Raw genomic sequence first — 20,333 nt, 5'->3', positions numbered from 1 at the left:
AATAAGAGTTGTTCGGTGCAGGAAAGATTCTACCACGCAGCGGGCGGGAACTTGGACTTTGCTGTCCACATTGGGATTGGATGTTTTTGGGGGGAGGAAGGGGGGAAGGGTGGTGACTTACGTCGTTTCCCAGCCGGTTGGCATACAGCTTCGCAACGCCACACGCGCCCTACAAACGACATTTATCTCGTTTCAGTAATTCAAATAAATCAGTTGGAATTGTGAAGATTTGTAGATAAAGACATTTTCAATATTAATATTAGTGTTTTTTTAAATTTAATTTGTAGTTTTTTGCGTGAATCATTAAATATTTAGATTTATTGATCCATTTGAATATTAAAGTGTGAAGTTTCACTTCTAAAGCGAGTGGCGTCCATGCACCCATGTATTCGTGTCTACCGAATACTCACGTATAACTTATATCTTCGTTGACAAAATAAAAATAACGATATATAAATGATGTTCTTTTGAAGTTATTTTCTGCTGCAGAGAACAAGCAGATCTTTAAAATAGTATTCAGCTTTGCTTTTTTCCTCTTATTGAGTCCTATATTGTTATCTACAATTACAAAATTGTATACCATTTTACCCATTATATTTGAGAGAAGTGTTATCTTTAAAGATAATAAATTTATTGCTTAGTTAAAAAAATTGTTCAATTTTGATTTTTTATTTCAAGAAGTTTTCATTTAAGTCTAATTAAAATAAATCATTTAAATTTTAAATCTTAAAGGGTGCGTATCTGCCATAATAGGCCTATTTAACGTCAGGCCATAAGTTTATATCCACATTGCATAAATAATTTATGAAGTAACAACAGGAAAGCATTTTTGTTATTTAATTGTTTACGTGGAATTATAAATAAATATGTTGCCCAGCTTTTGTATTGTATCTAGTAAATATTGAATTTACCTGGAATTATGAAAACGTAAACATTTAGACAATACAAGTTTATCCTTTTGAATTTTTGTTAAAAATACATGTGTATACCATTGTTTTCATTAAAGCATTCTTTTTGAACACCTTTTTTATAGTAGAAAATGGTGTGCATTCAGGTTTGATTTGTTTTATATTTGTTTTAAATTATATTATTCCACTGAGTACTCTTTCGCCACATATCAGATTTAGCATTGTCGTGATCTTAACAGCACGTCACTTTTATTTAAATATTTAAATGTTTAAATCAATATTCCCCATTTAAAGTATCATTCAAAGAACTGTTCCTTTGCGTCCATTTCACGGCACTCTAATTCTTTTATGCTAAAACAGTCAAAACTATACTCCAAATCAGTGGAATATTAATGGAAAATTATTTCAAATGCTCCATTTTCAATCTACATGTAGCAGAAGCAAAAAAAAAATTTTCAGAGAAAACCCACTGATTTACAGTAATTGAAGAGTTTCATATTCAAATAAAGCTTGCGTTAGGCTGAATGGTAAGTATTTTTATAAATTCCAGGCAATCAACAAACTATTTAGCAATTAAAAGAACAAAGTTAGTAAGTAATAAAACTAAACAAATTATTCCACATCAGAAGTATATAAATGTTTCTCCGACAGCAGGGTCCAGGGCCTGGTGCCTGTGATGCCGACCTCCCTAACGTCACGGAGGCCATCTTAAATGAAGACGTCACAATTACACTTTTCTTTATGGTTTCCATATTGAATTATGACGTCACGAAGGCCATCTTGGATAACCTTGACCTTGAACTTGGTCGCCATATTGATTTCTAGAACTTAACGCTATATTGTATTCTAGAACGTTGCACTTTTCTTTACGGCCACCATCTTATATAAGTGAATTGTGACCGTACACTTTTCATTACGGAAGCAATCTTTAAATTCCTAGAAAAAAGGGATGAATCTAAAAATTTATAAAAAATTAAGTATTAAAATTTTAATAAAAAATTCTATTATTTTGAAAATAGTCCGACATATTTAAAAAACGGATTTTTCTAGCTAGAAAATCGGGAACATTTATACATGCATTAAAGCAAATTATTAAATTAAATTTTGAAAATAAAATTGATAAGAAAGTATTGGGTTCGAACCCGGCGACGTCATTCGATTAAGTTACCAGCAGACTAACTTCCCACCACTAATGCCAAGGCATTATGATGTCATGGCAGCCATCTTGTTTTCAACTCCTGGAGGCCGCCATCTTGGACCCGACATATTGTTTTCGTCTGTTAGAGGGTGCTGCTACCATATTAGTTCAATTTTATTAGTGCCTTAAATAGAACATAACTTCCAATACATGTGAAGTTAAAAGTATTCACGAACGCCTAGTCAACGTACCTAAATTCATGTTCGTTAACCACAAAGTTTTTAAACAATTCTCAAGGCTAGAGACAGATGCTGCCCGGAAGAGGCACATCTACCGGAACCTGCAAATTAACATTTACCTCGCACGCGAGAGCTGCAAGCCTACAGAAGCGTCGGTTGGCAGTGCAGCTGCTACTCGAGACACGCGACGCACCGACCATCACGGCAATGTGTACATTTTGATACAAAGTACAGAACACTTACACGTTTATAATAATATTCAATGATGAATAATGGTTTTCAAAATATTATTATTAAATATGTTAGACAGAAATATAAGTTTCAATTATATGAAAAAGGTATTAGGTATATGTTCAACTTCCACTCAAAATACTGGCAAAAAAAAAACTTATACTTGAACGTTTACAGTTTCATATTTTCTTCTTAAACGTGCAAAGGCATAGCGCCAATAACAACAGTAAGTGTCGTGAAAAGCCTACATTATCGTGATGGCAGTATTCAAACATACTTTGTAACGTTACATATTCCTATGGAAAAATACGGGATGTTTTAAAATAAGTTGTACATACGTACATTAAATACGTACGATGCATGCTCGTAACTGAGACAGTGGAACGCTATAGGACGGAAAAGAAAACCTCACAGAATGTCCAGATTATGCTAAACCCTCGGTACGAATGGGTATCAAAGTGGGTGTAAATGTTTTTACAGCAAAAGAAAAGAAAGAATTATTTACTCCAAACACACGATACCTGGAATGCTAACAGAAACCAGCCAAGGCAGTTGCCGACCAAAGCAAGCATACCAGGGAAGGATAAACATGTTGCTATCAATTTAATAAATACTGAAAATATATTAAAACTGCAGCTGTTTATTTTTTAAATTATTAAACTCGGTGAGTGATTTTTGATATTTTATCTTATGTACTTCACTTGCAAAAAATATATAACAAAGTTGGTTTAGTATTTAAATACGAATTCAGAGCAATTTTGAAATAAATGTGATTGAATTTTCATTGTAAGGTTAGTTTCAAAATCTACCTAATATAAAATTTAAAGGATTTAAGGTAATTTTGGGTTTGCTTTAATGTAGTATGTTTATGATATATTTATAATATTACATTAATCAGACGGCTTATAGAGCTAATATACAGTAGCTATTTTTTGTGCTAATTTCCTTTTGAAAGTTCAAAATTCTACCGAGTCACATATTTTATATAAGTTAAATGACTACTTATTTAAAGTACTACTTTGCAAAATTGTAACAATCAATTTATTTACCAAGTGAGACAAAGCAACACGCAATGTTTAATGTAGTAGTAGTTCCTATTATAAACTTAAATCTAAAGTGAAGGAAAACCATCTCGCATTTTCATTTAGGCTAACAGGTGTGGTGTTTCTATGGAGTGTCAGTTTATTCGTTTATAATTTATGGACATTCGTTTCCTTTTAAACTTAGGTGTTTTAATTACAGAATTAGTTTTTTGTTTAAATTACTTGTGAACATATAATTTTATTTTAAGTAAAATAAATAATATATGTATGCCTAGTATGAAAAAATTATACCAATGAACTGAGCTCTGTATTTAATAATATTATAGCAGTTAGGTAAACAAATAAAATGTTTTAATGCATATTTGCTTAAAGCTCAATTGGTAAAATACAGTAATCTGTTATTAAAATAAAAGTTAACATTGATAGTATCGAAGTTCTTGCACTTCCCAGCCGCGCACTCTACCACTCCGCTACAAAGACTAGGCTAAATTGTAAGGAGAATACGTAGCATCAAATATGTAATGCCAGTTATCTTGTGTATTTTAAAACTGGTGATTACTTCTATCTATGAATATTTTAGTTTTCCAGATATGTTCATTTGGCACAATAAATCTACTTTTGTTATGTCATCCAATATTTACGAAATTAACTTTATACGAGTTTATGTTGCTACATGACGACAGCGGCTCGTGGACAGAGCAGAAAAGTAGAACACGTGCTAGTGCGGTTTCAGCTAAGACTTGTGGCATGAAATCATTTAAACCCAGAGCCAGTCCCTTGGGAAGGTAGGTAGGTACCTGAAATGTTTCCTCCACAAGAGCAGGCGCGCTAGCAGAAAATAGGTAAGAAAACTGCTCAGGAAATGGGTATCGTGTGGGGGAGAGGGTTTTGTGTCGGGGGATACGTTAAAAAACACGCCAGAATGGAATGAATGACGGTACACGTTCCTTGCACGCCCGTCATCCAACCCTGCAGAGATATTGGCGTAGTCACTGAAAGGTGCGTGGTACGGTCTTCGACCCCCCTTGCATTGCCGTCCGCCAGCCCGCTCACGTGATGCGTGTCGCCTCTCTCGACTCGGGTCGCACCCGTCTCCTTGGAGATCCACGCCACAAATGCCGAAGGTTGCTGTGAACTGCGCGTTTGTATCGTTTGCTGGAAGCAACTGTGCCACCGATTTTGAAACACCTTATTCAATTTTGTTTCCAAACTCGTGCATTTTTTTTCTGCATTGGATTAAGAACGTTATGATGTATTTTTTGAAAAGAGTGACTTTGAACATTTTTCTACAATACAATCAGTCAAAATAAACATGAGCCAACCTGTATACATCCTGTAATGAATCAACCCAATGCTCACAGATAATTAATGTTTCCTTGAACATATTTTTGATTACTATTCATGTCGTAATTTCGCCCATACGATTTAAAATCTCACACAATAACTTTATTTGTTAATTTAAGTTACACGGTCTTAGGTAACCACCCAATACTTAGTGCTCTCAAAAGCCCTGCTATAAAATATTTCCCTTGCAGTATATTACCATACCAAGTACCAGTAAGAATTTTTACCCTGTTATATGCCAAATAAAATAAAAGCATTAGTTTAAAAAAATAAAGGCGCGTATTAATAAGTATTTTAATAATCAACAAATTTTCACTTCGGTTTTCAAAATAGTGTTTCTATAAAAATTTTCACAAAAAATCAACTTAGTTTATTTTTATTTCTTAAAATTTATTTTCGGGTTTATTAATGGATCCGAAAGAATTTAATCATTGCCGATCCTAATTTTATAATGATATTTTTATAGCTCATTTACAATCTCAGGGGGTAAGTTAAGCATCCATAAATTATAATTTGCATTCTTCCGTATGGAACCAATTTTTGCAAAGCTTATTGCGAAATGCGAGTGCTTGGCTGTGTCGTAGAAATGAAATAAAACTAAACCAACAAACGGCAGGTATGAGTTCCGATTCTGGTGTATTTTTCCCCTCGAGTAAAGGGTGGCGTATTATTTTTACGTTGCTTTATTCCACCCTCCCACGGTTACTGCGTTATACTTATTTCCACGAAGTTTCTTTTTTTTTTCCTATCTTTTTTTTTACTTAGCTCCGTCTCTTATTTCCTGTGTTCTCGTCTTGTCGTGCAAGTGAAATATGGAATGCGCTTCTTTCTTGCTTCCATCGTTGCACTAGACATATCTTCCCTCGCACACCCCACAATTCCCCCCTGTTCCGACAAACCCACCTCCTCCCATCAGCCATCCTCTCTCCGCCCCTGTGTCTGCAATAGCTCCCAACCCACCCACGTCCCAACTTATTTTTTCCTTCTATTTTGTCTTTTCTCTCTCTTCCTCCACACACTTCGTCTTCCACGCGCTCTCACATACACACGCGCGGCAGCCTTCTTTTGATTTCTTTCTCTTAAAGTTACGTTTCCTTCTCTCTCTTCTTTTCCCCAGCCCTTCTTATATATTTTTCAAGTTTTTTTCCCACTCTTTCTTCCTCTTTTCTCCCTTTTTTCTACCCTCTACTACCCTCCTTACCCCGTCGAACCGAAGTTTCTTTTCCTATCTCCTGTTAAATTCTACCCTCTTCAGTCTGGCGCTACCGGCACTCGCGGCAACCTGTGGGCGCGCTGCACTCGTCCGGCGACCCGCGGCCACGAGACTCTGGCCCGGCATTCGGCGACCCGCGGCCACGACTCGAGCCCGGCACTCGGCGACCGAGCCCAGCACTCGGCGACCGAGCCCAGCACTCGGCGACTCTAGCCCGGCACTCGGCGACCCGCGCCCACGACTCGAGCCCGGCACTCGGCGACCGAGCCCAGCACTCGGCGACTCTAGCCCGGCACTCGGCGACCCGCGTCCACGACTCGAGCCCGGCACTCGGCGACCGAGCCCAGCACTCGGCGACTCTAGCCCGGCACTCGGCGACCGAGCCCAGCTCTCGGCGACCCGCGGCCACGAGACTCTAACCCGGCACTCGGCGACTCTAGCCCGGCACTCGGCGACCCGCGGCCACGACTCGAGCCCGGCACTCGGCAACCGAGCCCAGCACTCGGCGACCGAGCCCGGCACTCGGCAACCCGCGGCCACGAGACTCTAGCCCGGCACTCGGCGACCCGCAGCCACGACTCGAGCCCGGCACCCGGCAACCGAGCCCAGCACTCGGCGACCGAGCCCGGCACTCGGCAACCCGCGGCCACGAGACTCTAGCCCGGCACTCGGCGACCCGCAGCCACGACTCGAGCCCGGCACCCGGCAACCGAGCCCAGCACTCGGCGACCGAGCCCGGCACTCGGCAACCCGCGGCCACGAGACTCTAGCCCGGCACTCGGCGACTCTAGCCCGGCACTCGGCGACCCGCGGCCACGACTCGAGCCCGGCACCCGGCAACCGAGCCCAGCACTCGGCGACCGAGCCCGGCACTCGGCAACCCGCGGCCACGAGACTCTAGCCCGGCACTCGGCGACCCGCGCCCACGACTCGAGCCCGGCACTCGGCGACCGAGCCCGGCACTCGGCAACCCGCGGCCACGAGACTCTAGCCCGGCACTCGGCGACCCGCAGCCACGACTCGAGCCCGGCACCCGGCAACCGAGCCCAGCACTCGGCGACCGAGCCCGGCACTCGGCAACCCGCGGCCACGAGACTCTAGCCCGGCACTCGGCGACCCGCAGCCACGACTCGAGCCCGGCACCCGGCAACCGAGCCCAGCACTCGGCGACCGAGCCCGGCACTCGGCAACCCGCGGCCACGAGACTCTAGCCCGGCACTCGGCGACTCTAGCCCGGCACTCGGCGACCCGCGGCCACGACTCGAGCCCGGCACCCGGCAACCGAGCCCAGCACTCGGCGACCGAGCCCGGCACTCGGCAACCCGCGGCCACGAGACTCTAGCCCGGCACTCGGCGACTCTAGCCCGGCACTCGGCGACCCGCGGCCACGACTCGAGCCCGGCACCCGGCAACCGAGCCCAGCACTCGGCGACCGAGCCCGGCACTCGGCAACCCGCGGCCACGAGACTCTAGCCCGGCACTCGGCGACTCTAGCCCGGCACTCGGCGACCCGCGGCCACGACTCGAGCCCGGCACTCGGCGACTCTAGCCCGGCACTCGGCGACCCGCGGCCACGACTCGAGCCCGGCACCCGGCAACCGAGCCCAGCACTCGGCGACCGAGCCCGGCACTCGGCAACCCGCGGCCACGAGACTCTAGCCCGGCACTCGGCGACCCGCAGCCACGACTCGAGCCCGGCACTCGGCAACCCGCGGCCACGAGACTCTAGCCCGGCACTCGGCGACTCTAGCCCGGCACTCGGCGACCCGCGGCCACGACTCTAGCCCGGCACTCGGCAACCCGCGGCCACGAGACTCTAGCCCGGCACTCGGCGACTCTAGCCCGGCACTCGGCGACCCGCGGCCACGACTCTAGCCCGGCACTCGGCAACCCGCGGCCACGAGACTCTAGCCCGGCACTCGGCGACTCTAGCCCGGCACTCGGCGACCCGCGGCCACGACTCGAGCCCGGCACCCGGCAACCGAGCCCAGCACTCGGCGACCGAGCCCGGCACTCGGCAACCCGCGGCCACGAGACTCTAGCCCGGCACTCGGCGACCCGCAGCCACGACTCGAGCCCGGCACTCGGCAACCGAACCCGGCACTCGGCGACCGAGCCCGGCACTCGGCGACCCGCGGCCACGACTCGAGCCCGGCACTCGGCATGCCGCCTCTTCCCCGCACCACCGCTCCCCGACGAGCGGAAACAGTTGTGATCGCGTCGTTCCCCGAGCGACAATTCCAGAGGAACCAGTTCGCCGATCGCTTCGATCTCACTGCAAGCGACGCGATTGCGATTCGCGTCAACGCATGACTGGTCCATGGCTCGTCCCATCTCATCGCCGACTCTGACTTCCGTGGTGTTTTTAGGGATTGCTCTCGGCGTGTGTAGAAAAAAAAAAGTACTCGACGAGTTGGTTCGTCAAGTTTCCGACGAGAATCACTTGCCGCCATTAGGAACGTCTCAGTCTTCCAGGAACGTGAGCTTCGAGACCGCAGCCCGCTAGTATTCGCAGTTTCAGAGGGTGACATGAGGTGGATTCGTGCGTAGGAAAGATTGTCGCTGTCAAGTGGCCGTAACCTCGTCGCCCTGCGAGGCTCACGCAAGAGACGCCATCTTGCGGGGCAGAAGAGGCTTCGCACGAGACCCGCGAGTCTTCATTCATCACGCTCAACACACCGGTGAACATGTTCACTCGTACTCCGTTTAGCGTTTAGACTCTCGCCTGCGCGAATCTCCAACGGAAACTTCCGCATCTGACCGGTTATCGTTCGACGTGAACAATTCTCCCGTAGGTTCAATTACCTCGCATCCACTCCGAATAGCCAGAGGCTTGGTCCTATCGTTTTTCTACGATTTTGCTGCTTGGATGACATGGGACTCCTCCCGACGCCAGTGAAGAGCAGACGTTGAGGTGAAGATAACCTCACTTCAGTCCCGTCGCGTTCGCCTGAGTGTTGCTGTCGGTGCACCGGGTTGCGTCCGAAATGACTTATCGTGCGAACCACTGACAGCCAAGGACCTGGCGCTCGCGATGGACAGGGGGGCTCCGGCCGAGTGGGGCTGTGGCGGCAGGGCGACGGGGCCCGGGCCGGCTGCGCGCTAGTCATGTCCGCGGACCCCGGAGAGCGGGCGCCCTCGCCGGTCTCTTCTTCGTCGCCGTCCCCGCCGCCGTCGCCCCAGCCGGCCGCCGGCTACCGACTGCCGCGGGAGCTGTACAAGAGTCTGCTGGCCACCGCGGTGCTGGGCACGGCCGAGAGCCTGCAGCTGTCGACGGTCGTGCTGCCACGTGGTCTGCTGCTGCACGGCGAGCAGGCCGCCGACGAGGTAACCGCGCGCACCGGCGTCACTCCAGATCCCTTCCTTTCATTCCTCGAACTACGTTGCTTCGAGAGTCGCTCGGCTTCTGGGTTGTCGCCTCGTCGAAGGCGAAGATTTCACCGACATTTCGGTTGACCTCGCAGTCACATTCATCAGGGTAGCATTTTTTGACTGAAATTCCCTTGCCTTTACGTACACTCGCCTGAGAGGGGAGTGTTTCTTGGTTGGCTGGAACTGCAAAGGCTCATTATAAAACCTCTATCCTGAAGAGGGCGACCGCAAGGTCGACCGAAACGTCGGTTGAATCTTCGCCTTCGATGCGGCTACAACCCAGAAGCCAACAACTCCAGACAAAGGCCGAAAAAGCCTGCGTTATTTATCATACATTGGTTCATATAAAACTTTTTATTCGCGTTAGAGCGTATTTTCAAACGCAGCTTTTTGTAAACCGTTCCAGTAGTTACGTTGCACAGCGTTTCAGCGTTTCCTTATACCACTGAGTTGCATGGTACCTTTTATTCATATCGCTTCGATCCGTCATGCGCATGCAGGGTTGCCAACCTTGTAACTCGCTCCAAGGCCACTTTCATAGTTTCAATCTCCTGTGGTTTGGTGTGGACTTGTACTGACAAGTGTAAGTCGGTGCGAAATCAGTAAATTTGATGTTAAATGTATTTACGATATAACATTGTGGCCGTGTGTTTGGAACACTGCCTCTGAAGACTAAAAAAACAGGGAATTTGAGAAGCAGCAGTGGTCGGTGTGACTGCATTGGAAATACTACATCACAGCGGCCAATATCTAATCCTCATGCAAACGCGTGAATAAAAAAGAGCCTTTAGGCTCGGCTCGGTCTTACACGCCAGGTTTATTTTTATTTTATGTATAACATCTTAGCTCTCGGTATACGGCGTTTGGTAGATTTATTTCGTGAAAATTAAATGGAAGTCGATGAACGGAAGTGTGACATAAAGATGGCGAACCCACGTGTAGCAACATAAACCCGTATATAGTTACGTTTGTAAATATTATTAGGGTACTTACATACCAAACGAAACTTTACGATAGTGAAACTACCCTGGAATACATTTGGGCAAAGTCTTAGTAAAATGTTATCCCATGTTTAAAATAATCATAAGAAAACTGGCATTACAATAATAACAAAACAAACTTTCCCTGCCGACTTCCAATTCCTGATGGTGAAGTTATATTACCCGCGCGTGTTAATTTCGAGGGACATGGTTCAAATATCGTGACTGGGAAGATTTTTTTTTACTTTTTTAATTACATTATTATAAAGTAGATGATATTATATGATAGAAATGTTGAATCAGCTCAGTAAGTTTAAGGTGTTTTTGCTGGAAGTCTTTTCCGACTGATTTCATCGTTTAAGCAAAAACAAATATAGAAACATACACATTGTGTTATAAAATGTGTTTTTTAATGTTTCAGGTTAATATTTTAGTCATGCTGTAGAATCATGACCTATAACGTTTGAGTAAACTTTAAAGTATAAACTGTTTAATGAATTTAAACAAGTTGGGCAGTCTTTACATAAAATCCCTTTTCGAAATTCAGGTCCAAAGCCAGGATCTATTGGACTGAAGATTTTAGTTCTAAAAATATTTAAAAGATAACTCTACGTTTGAAATGTTTTGGAGAACAAACAAAATGTTAAATTTTTTGACGCCATGTTCGTCCCAATACAATTTTCCAGTCATAAAAATTATATGTTTTTTTTAAAGTTGCTGTTACATATCTTGTTATGTCTATAGAAGTTTACAAAATGTATTTCAGGATAGTTTCATCACCATAAAATTTAATTTGGCAAACCAATACGCTTAGTTCATCCCCCGATGTTCACGAAACATGCGCGGGTGCGTGTTGCCAGACGTGCGTCAGCCATCTTGATAACTTTCGCTCGTGGCTATACCAGTTTCTGCATGCATGCCAATTTGACTTTCAACCTGTCAAATTTCCTTTTTTGTAATGCGGGCCTATTTCATTGCATTTCTGTTGCGTACTAAAATTTTACTCATAACGAGCCTAAAGAGGCATATTCTCAAAAACGCGGGCAATGATAATTTCGGTCACATGTTCAGCAGTTAGGCGTTCGGTACTCCTGTTATTTGGCTAGCCCTGAAAAATAAAAGTACGATCGTGTTAAACAGAATTATAGTTAGTTATTAAAGACAGAAAAAATTTTTACCGATTTTCCCAAAATAAAAACTTTTCGTATATTTATCAAAGTCGGCATTATTTTAAAGAATTCTACGTTACATTTTATGTCCGAGTTTCGTATTATAAATTTATTTTCAACATGAGAACATATGAATTTTCTCGTTATGGAGGTTAGATGTTTCCACATCACTGGCGAGTAATGAAAGACTCGCTCACAATTTTTCTTATATCTGGGCACATTTTCTGTGGAATGCATAGCGCATCAGTGAGTCCTGATGCACACTTCGAGAACCACTGCACTAAGTGATGTTTGTTGAAATATTTGTGGCGGAACAACGAATACAATGAATGTATCGAGTCAAAATTTTAGAAATACCCCTTTAAAATACGTAATGAAAAAAAAGAAAAATTAAAACGGTTTGCGAGACGGAGCCCTAAAAGAGATTACACCCCTATATCTGGGATTACACCCCTATATCTGGGATTACACCCCGCTATCTGGGATTATACCCCGCTATCTAGGATAAACTCCGCTATCTGGGATTATACCCCGCTATCTGGAATTATACCCCACTATCTGGGATTATACCCCACTATCTGGGATTAAAACTCTGTTATCTGGGATTATACCCTGCTATATGGGATTATACCCTGCTATCTGGGATTATACTCCGCTCTCTGGGACTATTTCCCGCTATATGGGATTTTAAAATATATATGCTTTGTCACCAAAGGCGTTAGATGTAAGACTAAACAATTAAAAAATCAAACTGCACATCAAACTAAATATTAAGTGTTTCACTTAAACGATAAAACTGAACAATAAAATATACAATAAAAAGAAAATTATCTCCTTTCTCGCTTAACGAAAATTGTAGAAATTTAGCGTTACTTCGCAAACGCTTGCCTGATTCAGGTGGGGCGCTCAACATCCACCCTATTCCTCTCCGCCATCGATTGCACCACTCCTGAGTGTTGCTGTTATCGTCGCGCTCTGCCGATTCAGTGCCTCTACTTAACGTACCGTCGCTAAAGGAGTGCCGTACAGATATAGGTCTACCATTTAACTATATGGCTACACAAAAAGCAGATCGTAGGTTTGGATTGCTGTGAATTTCAACACTCACTTTGCACAGAGTAAGAGTACCATCAACATTAGCCGCTCGCATGAAACAGTGATTTACTTCGGTGGGTACATGCTGGTGTCTGTACGTTAACACCAAATCTTAACAGCTTGGATAAAGCTTAGAAATATATATTTTATGCTTTGTCGTGACAATATAATTGGAATATATATTTTAAAATAATTATTGTGCAAACAAATTATATAATCGCAGAATATGTTCCCCCTTATATAAATTATCATTAAATACTTATAATTTTATGCACAACGTGTTTACGGATACATTAAGATATAAAGTAGACTGTTATCTTCATCAGAGTTGACACTAGCAGTTCAGTACAGCTCCTACCTACTTGCGCCAGGACAATTTCAAATTTTCATGGCCATGTCATTCTAAAAGAGAATTTTCTTAAAATTCTGCTAAAATTCTGGATGCATTGAAGAGAAAATGTCGATACATTTTCGCTGCAATGAATATAATAAAACGTTTATCAGATATTTTTTTTGTTTGGAAAATTGCAGATACGTACAGAGTTTTTCGTACATGATGTTCCCGAAATCTTCCAGAAGTTTCTTAAATGTTCAAGAAGTTTCCAGAACGTTCCACAATAAATAAGAGCTTCAAAATCTACCTGTGCCTGTAGGCTGTGTCAACAGGAATTTTTTTCTCACGTGGGCTTAAGATCTCTTCGACAAGGAGATTACTGGCGACCAAAACACACAAAGACGGACAACAGGGGTATGGGAAGAAGTAGGCCACGCCGGGTAGCAACGAACAACCCCAGTTAACTGCGAGAGACCCCAGCAAGCCCACGTCTATCCCGGGTGCTCGCGAATGTGAGCCAAGTGTGTTTCCACTGCGCCACTGGGATCTGTAGCACATCCAGCCAAAAGCGAATAAGGGTCCGCGTAAGTTTTACTTTTATAACTGGACCACAGACGCGTGAACCCTTGGAAGAACCTGAGACTGTAAGAAACAGGGACAGGAGTGTAGCTGGATCAACGGCGATCTCATAAATTAGAAACACACAAGATAGAATTTGCTAAGTTATGCATGTTCTAATTTGCGTATTTCTAAATTATGTGGTTCGGCATTGTGTGTTTCTAAGTTATGATTAGAGACCCAGAAATTTCGTGGATTATTCTGGCATTAGGGAAGAATTTAATGCCATAGTTGAGTTCAACCCATGTTTGCTCTCTCTTTTGTCGATTTCTTAGTGAGATAACTTTTATCCTTGCTAATTAGCACTACCTGATTCGCTTACTTCTCTCCTAGCTGGACATGGTTGACTCACAATCGAAGAAGGGTTTATCAAAATAACTGCGGTCCAATAATGAACACAGTGCGAGAGTGTGAAGGTTTTCATTCTAACTTGCGACTAAATGAATGCGAGAAATTTCCGTATCTCTAGTTATGATCGTTCTTACTCTTAACAGTTCTACGTTATGTGGTTATTTTTCGATAATTATAAATTATGGTTGTACTAAGTTTTATGTCTCTAAGTTATGTGTGGATCCCAATGATTAAATTCGTGTAAAATTTACGTTATTTTTCTGACATAAAGGTGGACTGCTTAATTTTTGTACAAATTCAGGACAAGTAATTTCTCACTAATGGATCACGCATATTTTGCAAAATATACTTATTACTGGTCCCTTCATAGAGCGATCAATAACTTTGTATTGAATCACAGACTAGTTAAGGCTGGGGACACACTATCCGTTTTCCCGGGACCCGTTTTCCGGGTCCTTCTAAAGGCCCTATCACACGATGGAAGATTCCTTGCAAGGTATTCCATGGCAGCTGGTATGGATGGTTATGTGGAAGAATTACCCGAGTGCTGGCCGTTTTCATGGAAGTTTTTGTAATCGGCTGTGTTCGAATTTTTGTGGAAGGTTTCGTACATGATGACAATTTAATCCAATCAGAATGAAGTGGTAGTAGCCCCTGATGTTAAAAACGTTAATTTATTTCGGCGGCATTTAAATGTTTTGATTCTTGTTTTGAAAAGCGGCGAACATGTGATGGTTCATATTGAAGTAGTAGCAGTTAAAACTTTATACGAAAACTTCATTAAATAAAATGCGATCAGATGATGGCTCTCGTCAAGTTGTTGAATCTTGCAAATACTCGCCCATTTTGGATAGTTTTTTTGATGTAAATTAGGGTATTCGAAGTAAATTTTTATTAATCAACTAGCTCGACTGTTTGTATGTGCATATAGTTAGAACAAATGTAGTTTACTGCATTTAAATTAAATTGCAACATCGAGTGTCATTTAAACCCATAAAATTTACCTGTTCGTGAGAATTGGTAATTTTTGGATTGTCTAGTAACTTTATATTTTACATAAAAAGTGAAAAAATGTTCGATGTTTAGAATTTTAAAACGTATTCCTAAATTGTATTTTGTGATTTTACAAATACTACTAGGTATTATGTAGTTCATGCATAGTTAAAATCGATTTTGATACAAATTATTCCAAACATGTTTTAGAGTTTTTATTGCATCAGAACTAGTGGTAGGTTATATACATGCACATTTATTCGTAATAAAGTATACCTTTTCCAGCATTGAAATGGATTTAAATGTCTCCAGATATACATCCATTTCGGCCCATTTACAATCAAAGAATGTGAAAATAAAGCTTGTTCTTTTTCCACATTCTTTCGTGTGTTACAGCCATGGAGGAAGACAGTCTTTAAACTTGAAAATAACACACACCAATAAACCCCACACCAGTATTATTAAATAAATACTAAGACAGAAAATCATATTTGCTAAATCCCAGAAGCCACTATTCTAGAAATTTATCCATCTATTTTCTTCCCCAATATTTGCTAAGAATTTGTTCCATTAAAAGCTATAATTTTTTTTGTACCTACTATAGTGATTATAAAAATTAATGTTCAAATTCATAACAAACTTTTGAATGAAAAAATACATAAAATTTATTTTTACATTTATGACACAAAAAGTTACAGCTTAAGCTTAATACAACGTATTTAAAATGATCCCAGTATTTATAAATAACTAAATATGTGGATCTGTACTTTTTTCGTAAATATTTATGTTTTTGTATAAACAAAAGTACCTACTTATTTCCACAATAAATGAAGTTCACTTGTTTATTGTAGATGTTTATGGATTGAAAGGGAAACATTGTGTGATAGGTTATTCCATAGAAACGTTCATGCCTGCTGCCATTGAGGCCTAGCTGGCAGGTACATTGGAAGCTTCGTGCGGAGCCAGTACTAAACCTTCCCTCGTCTGATACAGGCTTAAGCGGGAAGCTCATGTACTGTTGCTTTAATGGGGGAGGCAACTCTGCCCTTGAAAACAGGTAGTACCGGGAAGCGCCAGGAACATGCTGTCGGTCGTCCCGTCGCCGGGATGAAGGGACGGGAGACAACAACACACGCATTCCAGTGGGTGAGGCTACACTGTCCTGTCGTGCGGGTCCCGTTTCGCTTGTTGTCCGTAGCTTGAGGAGGCCATGTTTGATACTGATCATTTTATACAGCTAATCAAAGACCATACCGGTGTCTGGGACATGGCAATCAAAAATTATATGGACCTAAATGAGCGAGAAAAAAGTTGGGAAGAGATCGGAAAAGGAATTTGTGCAACGTGGGATGAATTGGGACCATAAAAAAAGCAACAACAAGGTACGTGCATATATTTATTATTTGTTAATGAAATATTCGTTTGACAGAACGAGATGGCACAACTGTAAAAGTATTCTTTGCATTATGGAGGATGCTGGTTCGAATCCCATTTTGTGAATTCAAATTTTCGTTTTCTATACTTTTTAGAGATCACGCCACATCATTTTGAGAATTACCTCGATGTATCGAGACGTGAAGCCCGCTAAGTATGCTATAAATGGTTTTTAGTTAATTATGTTTCTCGATTTAAGTTCATTTACTTAACTTAATAAATTGTAAAGGACGATGTTTCAGATAGGCCATATATAAAAGAATGTTTCACATAATACATTTATTCATTGAGCATTAGAATTTTTTAAAAGTGTAGATATGCATTAATTTCTTATTATAGATAGGTACTGCTTTTCACTAACACCGACTCTATTCGAACATTGTTCGAGCGATTAGTTAAATAAAATGGATCAAGTTAAATCTCATTTGCATATTTATTTACAACTATATTTACAGCATTAACTTACATGTTGTGTTTCAATATTTCTTGTTTGTTTATTAAATTATGACAATACGCGGAAAAATTTATTCATGGTAAACTATAAACATACTTAATAAAACTGTGTTTATGTTGTTATTATATGATAAAAGTAAATCATAACTATACAATCTGCTTGAAAATTCAGGTAAAAAATACCAAACAAAATTATTAAATATTACATTGAAGTGTGCTTTGAACCAAAAATATTTATAATGTTAAGCTTTTTACCAAAAATGGTCAGTATTTTTATGCATTAAACTACAATGATATTCCTGGAATTAAAAAATACGTTCCATAGTTTTTACATAATTGCGCGTCGAAATACAGATACAGGTGCAAATCAATTAGGCAACCATTATGTTATTAGCTCAGTTTTATTTAAAACAAACCGTAACAAAGTTATCATTCAGTATCCTAGTACACTTTCAATTTTAACATCTTCATTTGTATAGTTTAACCCCTACATTGACCTACGAATATACTAAAACTGTGGATTATAAAATAAAATACTTGCGAACATTGCCATGAATGTAACATGTAAAGTTAAATATTTTTGTTAAAATGTAAAAGTACGATGGTTTTTGTTGAGCACCTTTTAAACAACTGTGAGCTTTGTAAACATGTCGAATGCACTGTTTGAATTCTGAGTTTCAGCTGGTCCTGGCGAGCGGGAATGTGTAGTCGGGCGCAGGTCATCCCGGCAAACGGGTTGCGGACATGCGGGTCCCGGGAAAACGGATAGTGTGTCCCCAGCCTAAGTATTCAGAAGCGAAACGGACTGACGGCTTTTTCGATGTAGGTGCACCCGCCTGTCTATTGGCTGAGTCGGACTGTGGGGACAATCTAACGTCTGATTAGTCACTCCCCGCTGTGGAAGACCTCGCATTGACAGGGCATCGAAACCTTGCCAGTTCGACCCTGGGTAAGGATTGGCGAATCTTGTTCCGCCATGTTGCTGTGGTGCTCTGCTGGAGATCGAGATGAACAGGGTAGCTCCAGCTCTAAATGGCTTAGGATTCTGAGAGCCAAAAATTGACGTCATTAAAATGTATACGAGTTGGTAGACTAGTAATTTGAAAAAGAGAATTTTTTAAATCTCGAACTATTATATCTGTATAAGTATATTTAGCCGCCAGGTAAAACTGCAGTCGCATACTCATAGTTGAAGGATAGTAAACTTTGCGTTGGATTCCACATCTTTGAGTTTTACTTGTCAATAGAGGATTGAAAATGTCACGAGTTTATGCGGTAACATTTTAAATTGTGACTTGTGTAAATTGAGACTTGTGTTTTATACTATTTCTTTAAATTTGACTATAGAGTGAATCTAATTGACTTTAAGTCAGTTGGAAAACCACCTACCATATTATTTTTCACCAGAATATTAAGACGTAAACAATTTACATTTTTATGTAAGTTTAATTTTAGGGAACTATGTGCCTTAAAAAAATAAAATTTTAAAAATAAATGTAGGAAAATATTTGCAAATAAGTAAATATTGAATTAAGTTTTTTACTATTGACATCTTAAATCTGTGACAATACAGTAAGCAATGTTGTCACCTGTAAGTAATAAAAAAGGGGTGGCCAAAATTTGTTCGCATCTAATTCTGAAACACGAAGTTGTTTTCAATTGCTTAAGTTGAATACTTTGAATAAGTATACATCGAAATCAACCAAAAACGACTTATTGTCTGTACACTCTTGGTCAGCTCTGTTCGCCAAACGAGATCATATGGTAACGAGAAAATTCGCGGTTTCAATGACCAACATGCCTGGCTACAAACTGAATGTTCCTGGCCTCCGATTTCATGCCTGGCCACTGACTGGAAGAGTCTATCTAACATCTGGATGTGCCTGGTTAATCGACTGCCATGTGGAACTGCCCTAAAAACACAAATCAAGGCATTTCAATGTCTCGCTTTGCCTTCTAAGAAGACGGTTGAAAATGAGAAGCTCTTGTAATTTTTTTTTACTTCTAAGAAATTACATAATAAATTTTTTATTTGTAAGTTTTATGTTTTATTTATAAACATACCACTTTAAGGGTAATTTTAATTAAATTAACTTTTTTTGCATCCTTCAAGCATCGAACTAAGGTTACCTAATCAATCACTAAATTTGTGAGCAATTTTGTTTTATGATTTTTGGAATTTTCCCCGAATTCCTAGGTCAACATTTACAGATTTTTATGATTGCGGCCAGATTTCAAGATGGCGAGAGTCCTTGCAATAAATTATTCCTGCACTCTAGCGTGTTAAAAATAAACTAATATGGCAGCAGTGTTATCTAGCAGACGAAAACAATATGACAACCCAAGATTGCGACCTCCAGCAGACCGATACAATATGGCTGCCATGACGTCATACTGGCTGACGTAATAACTGTCTTGCCATTAGTGGTGGGAGGTCAGTCTGCCGGTGGATTTCGTGGAGGAAGGATCAGTCGCAATTTTAAATCGATTGTCCTCGCCGGGTTTGAACCCAGTATATTTTCGTAAATTGTATTATTTAAAATTTATCAATCCTTTTTTTTAATTTTAAAATTTTTCCATTTAAAGTGGTTAATATTTACGGAAATTCAAGATGGTGGAAGTATTTTAAATTAAAAATTTATTATTAAAATTTTTATTCATTTTTTTTTTACTTTTAAAATCGGAAGAAAATTACAGTTTTCAAAATGGCGGCCTCAACGAAAAGTGTAACGAGGGCGGCCGAAGTCAAGGACAATGTCATAGCACCTCACCATAAGCTTATTTCAGGCTTTTCCATGGGAAATTTTAGCCTCAATGGGAACATTTTAAGACTCTGGCCTTTTTGGGAATAAAATGGGAAAATTTCCCTGAAAATTCGGGTATTTTTCCCTAGAAATGGGGAAAAATATAGGAATTTTGAGGAATTTTGAGTCATTTTTGAGGAATGTTGAGAAACGTTTATACCAAAATTGCCGCCGTAACGTCAAAATCCAAGACGGCGGACGTTACCCTTGGCACCTCACCCCAAATCCCTGTGCTAGTACCTACATTTATATACTAGTGTAATTTTTAAGTTATAGCCATAATTTGAAAACGTTTTAAAATTCCCTCTCTGCACCAAATTACAAGGTACTGATGCTAAAAGGTTTTTGTTACGCTATCTTTAAACAAAAAAAAACCTTCAAAAATAGAAATAAAATAAAACATGCGATATTGTTCGGGAAAAATGACATATGTGGTGAAAATTTTTAATCCTGTAATTTTGAATACTCACACTCTAAAAAAAACTTTGCAAACTTATAAAATTATTTGTGCAAGCCGGCTTATTAAAGCAAAATATTTAGTCACTGTATCTAGTAATTAGGTATATGGTATGAATTCAAAATTTAAAAAGAAATGCATATAAACTACAACATTT

The sequence above is a fragment of the Bacillus rossius genome, chromosome 2 (genome assembly GCF_032445375.1).
Source record: "Bacillus rossius redtenbacheri isolate Brsri chromosome 2, Brsri_v3, whole genome shotgun sequence".
Lineage (NCBI taxonomy): Eukaryota > Metazoa > Arthropoda > Insecta > Phasmatodea > Bacillidae > Bacillus > Bacillus rossius.
The sequence above is the reverse complement of the archived record's forward strand: the minus strand, read 5'-3'. Positions refer to the sequence as shown.